A 9518-nucleotide genomic window follows, 5' to 3' on the forward strand; every position below is an offset into this window, starting at 1 on the left:
CTCACCAGAGGTAGCAAAAAATAAAAAAGTTTCTTCTGCCCCACGATTGGAGTGACGCACTTCCGCAGCGCAGGTTCCGGCAATTCTCTACGCCTCATGGGAGAATACCGAGAGGAGGCGGGCACCTCCATGTGAGCAGCCTGAAGTTTTTCCCGGACAGTCTGAGGCTTCGGTATCACCATAGCTTCAGCACGCGGGATCCTACAAGGCTTTATCATAAGGACACAGATATTTACCTCAATATCTTTGGACATTAAGGGATGCAGAAGCTAGGACCAAGATATTTATGCTAATGAGTTACTAAGGGTTCGGTTCAAGGCTGGCTCTAGTTTGTCTAGCTACTCTCTTATTGGGTCCATCTTTCCCTGTCAGTTCAGTCCTTCATTGTACACAATAGGCAATGTTATTGCCCAAGAACTTATAACCTCATTTGCTGAAGATTTAGAACCATCTTTTGGGCTTCATATATGTCATATACTTTTCATTTTTGGGTCTCTCAGATCATTTCTCAGAGTCTCTGTATCGCTATTTTTGGAGCTGGGAGTAGTTACCTACACAAGATGGCCATGCTTCTAGCCTGTCCAACAGTAAACATTTTAAAGTAAGCAAATAAAAAATAGCATACTTTATGTGCTTACAAATGAAGTACAGGAAGTCCTCGTTATCCAACGTTTCACTTTACAACGAATTGCATATCCAACGCTTTACAATGCAACCCTATGGGCTGTTTTTGACGCCGGAATGCGTTATCCAACACTCACCGCCACTGATTAACATGTGACTCACTTTACAATGGTTTCACTATCCAACGCTATTTCCAGAACGGATTCCATTGGATAACCGAGGACTGCCTGTAGATTATTTTGCAATTAATCGTAAACAAAAGTAAACCGTTTTGTGTATACTGTCAATAACTGAAACAAAGAAACAGCACAGAGGAATCCTTTAGTGCCTGTACTCTTTTGAATCCATCTCAGCTCTTTCCTTGACAAAGAACAAAATACTGTAGTTATAGCATTATCAAAAAAATGCTTTTTGTTTTGTGTGCCTTAAAGTTATGTGATTTTTGTATCATGTTTAAGCGCACACGATATTAATCTCTATTGTTTACCTCTTAATTCTACTCAATGCGAATAGTGAAAGGTAATTTGAGTGTGTTTAAGTGGTGTTTATTCAGGGAGTTAAGAATGTGACAAGCAGTTTTCGCATGTCCACACTGCAAAAATTGCATTTTTGGTTAAGATTTGGTTCCGGCTGTGCATATCGATTCATTTCATAGAGATGAAAGACAGAGATAAAATATATATTATGTCAATTCCAATTGAACAGATTCAAATTAGACTTTTTTCTTCATAGATAATTCTAAATCAATACAGCGAAAACTCACAAATGTAACTCATCATATTGCTGTCAGTTTACTAAATTTCCCCCTTTGTATTAACCTACACAATAGTAAAATCACATTTTAGAGCTGGGTTTTACATTTAGAGGTGTGAACTAGTTCCCCAAAAATTGAGAGGGGATGAAAGAGATCAACAATTACAAAGAAATGTAAAAATAATAATGATATTTACATTGCTCACTAAAATACTGATGGTTCGAAATAATATAATAATATTTTTGTTTCTTATTTAGCACTGATGGCACATACAATTTTTGCAGGCATAACTCACTGCCCTATACAGCTTACAATCTATTTTTTTGAATCTGAGGCACAGGGAGATAAAGTGACTTGCCTAAGGTAACAAGGAGCTGGCACCAGGATTTGAACCAAGCTCCTTTGCATTCAAAGTTAGTGGCTCATTCACTAAATTTTGATAAGTGACTTGTAGTACTATAAATGCCCTTATAGAGAGATACTACCTGTTTTGCTATTCACTAAACTTCGATAACAGGGCAATATTGCGCTATAACGGGTTTTTATAGTACTATAACACTGGCAAAAAAAAAAGCCGTACGATAAGTCAAATTGCTTTTTTTTTGCCAGAAACTGCTATTCACTAAGCAGTGATAAGCATATCGTACTATAAAAACTTGCAATATTTTGGCGCTAGCTAAAGGCTGTTGCAAAAGATATTGCAAGATGGATAAAAACATTTTCTTTAAGTTTTACTGCATAGGATTGAGGCTGGTGGGGACCCCCTGGAGACACGCGAGGACCCAGCTGGGGACCCAACCGGAGACCGCCGGGAACCAGAGGGCACCCCCCTGGAGATCCAGGGAAGCAGGGGGTCCTCAAGGCTGAAATCAATGTGGTTCCTAACACTTAGAAAATAAAACAAAAAACAAATAGGGTGATGTTGCAATTTTTAACAAACTTTAAAAAAATGGTGTTTTGACACACGTTTAATAGCGCGATAAAACAATGCAAATTTGCTCGCCAACGCATTGATTTTATCGAAGTTTAGTGAATAAGCCCCTGTGTTATTATTTCAGAGTCCCCGCTCCTTCATCCACATGACAGAGATCATTGCTTTTCTATGAAATTTGTATATGTTCTATAATATTGCTTTCTATCATTTAGAGTAGAAATACTGGGATTTTGTACAGGGTTTTATTTTCTTAAATAAATATCAAATTATATTTAATATAGGATCTTTTATTGGGTGCTATTTTCCATTTTCTTCCTTTTCCATTAGATGTAATTAAGTAACTTAAACATATGCCGGCGGGGTATACAAACATTTAATAAACCACATTCATTCACAGTTTTAATAAAGTGTTACTTTAACACATTTTGCCTGTGAAAATTTTAACTAGACATGTTGGTCCAGAGATATCTATCTTTTTATGCATATGTTTCAATTTCTTTTAATTAACTTAGAAGAACTTACTCGAAAATTGTGAACATGCAAAAAAAATGCAGGAGCTGTTAATGAAACTTGTAAAAACAAAAGTTTTATAATTTCTGTTCTGCTTTTGTATGTGTCAAATGTAAAATATATTCGATATGATTGATATATTGTATGCCAAGAAAAAACTTTGAATGTATGTTATTTTTCTTTAACAGGTTTTTTCATTGTATTTTTTATTCTTATTCAATTTTTTGGATTGCCCATTGATTGCAAATGTCTATATGTATGCCCCTTTAGGGTTATACATACATACATACAGGGACAAGCAATGGTTATTTTGGCAAATGATTGCTTTTATGTATTCTTAATGTATTTTGGAACTTTGTTTTTTCTTTTTTAATGCTATTTATTTTGTGTTTTGAATTTGTATGCTGGCATTTTTGGTGGTGTTTTCAATTGATTATTTCAGGTGTGTTTTTTGGTGTTTGCTTTTTAACAGTGGATTATATTTGGCTGATGGTGTTTATTTTGATCTTTCTTTTATTTATTGATGGTTTTGTTTTGGTGTTTTTAATTGTTAATTCTGGTGTTTAATTGGTATTTGCATAAATGAATGGTGGTAATGTTGTTGTGTTTACTTGCTTATTGTTGTTTATTTGGTGATTGTTTTGAATGCATTCCATATTGTTTTTGATTGTTTCTTTTTAGGTTGACCATTGACTGGCATAGTGTTAAATCATGCCCATATTATATGGGCATGATGTACCCACTATGCCAATCAATTGGTTTTTTTGGCATTTGTTATGTGTTTAGTTTGCTATGTAATGTGTTTTATTTTGGGCCATTTTTTTGTTTACATCACCATTTATTGCTATAGTGGTAAATCAAGCCCATATTATATGGGATGATGTTCCCACTGTACCAATGAATGAGTGGAGGGTGGTGAAAGTTGCCTGGGTAGGGTGGTTAGGCCTCCTGTGTGTAGAGTGGGGGATGATGAGTTAACCCCTTAATTACTTTAGAGGTTACTAACTGCTAGGGTGATTAAGGGTTTAGGGGACATTAGATGGTATTTTTGATTGCATTGTTTGTGGCAATGGAGGACATGGACAGTGATGAGGATGAGAATGGCCTTCATCGTGGAAGCCTGGCAGGGTTGAGTGCAAGTTGTATTTACTTTATTTCTGCTTGTTAATGTTTTATTTTAAATGGGCAAATGCACTATTTTCCATATCTGGATAATAGTAATTTTGCCCATTACTTTACTGTATCTGTTATGGGGGAGGGGGGTGTATTTATTTCAAAGTTTTGTCTGTTGTATTTTTTTGGGCACAGGATTGGTACCACAGGCCAGCGGGGACCCGTGGACACCCGCAGGGACCTCCCGGGGACCCCCAGACACCCACAGGGACCACCCGAGGGCCACGGACACCCGTAGGAACCACCCAGGGACACCCGCCAACCTCTTGGATTAATTCTGTACATGGAAAAACAATAACAAGGCTTTTTTTCATGTCTCCCTTTCTTTGCATAAGAAGGGGGGTCGTACCAGCTCTACCTAAGTGTTCACTAATATATGGGGTGGCGGTGCATGGGAAGTGGGGATATATATTTTCAAAATGATCCAGAGGTGATCATAAAAGACATCCCAGTATTGCACTCAGCCTAATATAACTTAAATCACAATATAAGCCACAAAAACATGTAGCACTCGCATCAGGGAGAAAGGTAGTACATGGAATGAAAAAACAATAAAATTTTATTTAAACTCTTCTATAAAAAAGTTAAAAAAGTAGAGCAGTGATCTGCATAGTAGGTAGGACTTCAATATGCTTTGCCCATATGTGGCAGGAGGTGTATAAGGTAAGTATTACCTATCTGATTAGACCTCTTGTATATTTATGTCAGGTCCCAAAATCCAATTAATTATGGGAAGGTCTAGAGTAAATACCTATAAAATAGGCTGTGATGGCATATATCAGTCCAGTGATCTTAACGGTTATATTTAAACAGGTCCTATTGTCATGTTGATGCACAATAACCTCTATATCAAACAATCCTTAATAGGTAGATATAGAGTGTCACAATAACCCTAAACAGTAGAGAAAATATCCCTCTAACTCAGGGTAATGTAGCCGTCAGTCCAGCTGTTCAGACGCATACACAGTCAGCTCCTATTCAGCTGATTTGAAAAAATCCTGCAGCAGTGTAACCGCAGCACTACAAATAAAGTAACAGCAATGACTTTAAATGTGGTCAAATTGTGTCCATGCGGTGGTTTAATATCCTAACCAGAGCCGGTCATGCGTCTATCATGAATTGCGTAAGGACCATACGACCGTATATCTGTCTCTCTATGCTCTACTTCGGGTGGTTCTCCGATCTGCCTGACGTCATCAGTAGGAGCGTCACCAGCAACCCTGACAGCTGTTTCGCGTCCCCTTTGATGAATCGCCGGTTTACGAAAGGACATTAAAAAGCTCTGAATTTTCTACAAATTGGAAGTCAAAAAGTGGTGGAATTTGGTCAGGCTGGCTCCCCAACATGAGTGCAAGTAATGGGAAATCTTTGCACTCTAGAAATTAATCAGAAATCAGACAAGGTATTTGTGTGACCCATGTAAAGGTTTCATGGTTAAAACGTTAATCTCTTGGTGTCAATTTGGTTATGTATGAAAGTCTCCCATCAGCAAAAGTGATACAGAAATGGGGCAAAGAAAAACTAACTATATTTCTGAAAGAAACAAAATCCCATTTAAACCAGCCCTTTCTGAGTTCACAAGCAGACAGCAAAGTTTTCTGCATTACCCTTTACAAGGCGTTGATGGAGCTGTTACAGGGAGAAAAAGTGGAAATTCCTGGTGACTGTTGAGCTTCATATTATTTAAAAAAAACTACAACTCCCAAAAGGACAAGTCTGAAGAAAACAACACGCTCAAAATTCTCAGTGTGCATTTCAGGGTATCAGCAGCACTGCGATGTGACAAAGGCCATAGATTTAACCCATATGGACATCAATGCCTTAAATAATAATAAACAAATAATGCAACCTAATGATTAAATTAGCCAAAACGTATGATGCTTTCCTGGCTTCTGAGATGCTCAAGCAGATCCCTTGTACCCTTGAAACCAGACTGAGCAAGGCTGGTAAGTTCCCATCACCCCAATCCCATAATGAGAACATGGTGTCCAAGGTGGATGAGGTGATGTTCATCATCAAGTTCCAGATGAAGAAGGTCCTGTGTCTGAACATGGCAGTCTGTCATGTGAATATGATCGAAAAGGATCTTGTGTATAACATCCTCCTCTCAATCAACTTTCTGGTCTCTCTCCTGAAAAACTAGCAGAATGTGCATGCTTTGTACATCAAGAGCTCTATGGCATATCACAGTGCCTCTACTAACCTGTATCCACAGAAAATAAAGTCTCACAAGAAGAAAAAAAAAGAAAAAATATTTCAGGCAATGAATTTGATCTATTTCATAAACCCAATGCTATTGTTTGCACTGTTATTTGTTTTTGGTGCCTGTTCTATAATTAGGAATCTTTGATACATCATCCCCTTTTACTGAGTTTGAGGAAAAGGAGAGTTGATTTCTAAATAGATTATGTTGTACTATAGAACTGTTGGTTTTCAACATAAATTCAATGTAAAATGTTAATGCCAAATTTAACTGGTATGCACCTGTTAGAAAATATAATTTTTGAATGGCCTTATGAGGTTCATAACCTGGGGCATTGCATACCCTCCAATTGTACCTACAGTATTTAGCAGATACTGTACTTGCTTTTTACTGTCCTATACCTATTACAATCAGCTGTTCCCGTCTGTACCTATTTATGCAAGTGGCTGAAGCTTCAGGTAATTAAAGCAGGTGGGAGATTGATGATGGGTCTGCTAATGATCAGATGGTTAGGGGGAATTTAATACAATCTCCATTGTGTGTGTGTATATAAGTATATACAAATAAATCCATACATGCACATATTTTATTGATCATATGATCTTTGCGTATAGTAAATTGTATGTGTTATTATGCCTCATTTTGACGAATCACTAGCCTGGAAGCTCCTTATCCCACATCGACATGGCAATTAAAGTGTACATATTTTTATGTGCCTATCGTTCAATGCTCTGGCATTGTTTAGACGCTATGCAAGCAAAATGTACATAGATACACTACTGCACAGCTATAGGTATGTACTTCATAAAGATAAGTTGTATCCTCTTACTGCTGTGAATGTTAGTATTTTTGTGTTTGTTTCTTCTTATTTCTGATTGTATTGCCTGAGGGTATGATGCCTGCACAGCTTAACAGCCAGATTGTTCTTCTCTTGTTCTACTTCTCCCTATTGGAAATTAGCAAAAACAAGTTATATTAATAGTTTGTCAGGAAACAAAGATCTGGCTTTAAAACAATTACTTCCAAAAACAGTCCTAACAGACAATCCTCCTAAATATACTTTCCTAACTGTAGGCCTCAATGATAACATTCAGTGAATGTTTTTGTGAATGTACTATACCACAAGGAGTACCCATGGCAATTTATTTAAGAATTTAAGGGGGAAGTTATTATTTTTTGTTTGTAAAGCATTTTATGTAAAATGATTAGAAAAAATTCCAGTAAACGTACCTGTCAGGATTATTATATTTGCTTCAGAGAGTTGCCTTCTATTCATATAGAATTATTGTATTCAAATGACACTTTGACCAATTGGCAAAAAAATAATACATTTTCACAAATAATTAGCACATACAGTACTGTATAATCCAAAAGAAAAAAAGTGTTGTGTAAAAAAATGAAAAAATGTACTGTAACTTATTGTGTGTACTGAAATCTCATGTGTAACACAGTAATCATTTTAATGACCTTTTCTGGTATTTTATTTTATTAAAAAAAAACAACAGTCTTTTGCAGATGTCAGCAAGGTGAAAAACAATTTTGTTGGAAAATATCTCCAATATGGCATCAATAAAATTGAGATTGTGCTAAAAACAGCTTCTAACATGCTGCACAGTCTTCATTATACTGTAAAACATTAAGGAAAACTAAAGAAGCACAATGAACAGCTTGGAAGAGAGGAGGAAGAGACATATACATCAGATCATCAACAAGACAGAAGCATATTTCACAGAAAGGGAAATACTAGAAAAGATTTCATGCTCTAAAGCTGGAGGGTGGGAGGCTCAGGGGAAATTAAGAAAAAAGTGGTAGTTTCATAAAACAGCCTCCTAACAGAGGTGGTGGAGGTTAGTACAGTAAGGGGAAAAAGGAACAAAGGAAAGGATCTAATAGAATGTGAGGTTTCACAACATATAGGAAAATAAGCACACTCGCAGGCTCAAGTGTTTTCTATCTGCCATCAATTTCAATGTTTCTATGAAAAAGTTTATTTTGACCTTCGTTAATAGTAAATGCACGCAGAAAGGAATGATAACATATACCCAATATATTGTAAATGTAAATGTACTGTTACTGAACTGAATGTACAGTACATGTTGTAACCTTACTGATGCCGTCATCTGCTATTAAAATGTAAAGAGCTTTAAAGTAGAGGGTACAAAAGTATTTCCCGAGACAAAGTAGCAAAAAGCTGAAGCTACTGTTCTTCTAGATCAGGGGTGCGCAAACGTTTTTTGCTGCGCCCCCCATGCCTGCTCTCCTCCATTGTTGCACCTCCCCCCCCCCCCTTTTCCTCACACGGCATCAAATGACGCAGCGGGGTCGTGTCACATCCCATGACCCATGGCGTCATTTGACGTCACGTTATCATGGCAACCGTGACGTTACATGACCCCGCGGCGTCATTTGACGCCACGTTGCTGTGGTCATGCATCCTGAAGCCAGCTGAATCTCGGTAAGTAGAGGTTGCAGAGACCTTGTGCGGTCCCTCGGCACTTAATTTAAATGCATTGGAGAAGAGCACAGGACCTCTCCAAACGCCCGCGCCCCCCAAAAGAAATCTCACGCCCCCCCCAGTTTGCACACTCTGTTCTAGATGGAAATCTCAGCCCCAATACAATTTAGCTCTCATACAGCCATTTTATCATCCTAAAAGAGGGATACTGTATTTATGATTAAAGGACAGATGAAAAGTTTCAAGAACACTTGTATCAAGAAAGTTATTTAAATGATATTTTCTACTCATTGTATAAAAATGGTCTTAAAATAACTTAACCTGTGTCAAAAATCATTGGTTGAATTCTTTATGCATTATGTGACTTAGCCCTGCGTTCATTTTCATTCTTTCAGTAAATGAACAGGAAAACATGCATGACAAATTACCCATGAGAAACATATAGATTAAAAGCATGAGCTCATGTTATAGTTATTACCTACAGTACGCCATTAAAATAAATAAGAACTGCACAGTAGTAATAGAAAAACAATTCAGTACATCTATTACATATTAGGGTGAACATGACATTTAACACTGTCTGGCACTGTCCAACCCGATTGATGACATGGATGACTGAATATAATCCAATAGTATTCCCCCTCATAGTGTAGATACCCATATTTGGCCATCAAAGTCTTTTAGCGGGGTTGGACAGTGCGAGGCAGTTTTAACCGATCATTCCCCAGTCATAATTCATGGAAACAGCATATCTCCTCTCCGTTCCCTCATCAAGGTGGTTGCAAAGGAGCAAACAGAGAGGAGGAATGGGGGTTATTGGACTGCAACAGTGATCAAGCGAAGGATTAATGCCTCGGGGGGTTCC

General features: G+C 37.4%; 1 pseudogene; it reads left to right on the top strand.

Annotated features, from left to right (window-relative positions):
* The first annotated feature begins 5462 nt into the window (after positions 1-5462).
* LOC142502304 (large ribosomal subunit protein uL1 pseudogene) lies at positions 5463-6345 on the top strand (annotated as a pseudogene).
* The last annotated feature ends 3173 nt before the right edge of the window (positions 6346-9518 follow it).

This window comes from Ascaphus truei, chromosome 1 (assembly GCF_040206685.1).
Source record: "Ascaphus truei isolate aAscTru1 chromosome 1, aAscTru1.hap1, whole genome shotgun sequence".
Classification (NCBI taxonomy): Eukaryota; Metazoa; Chordata; class Amphibia; order Anura; family Ascaphidae; genus Ascaphus; species Ascaphus truei.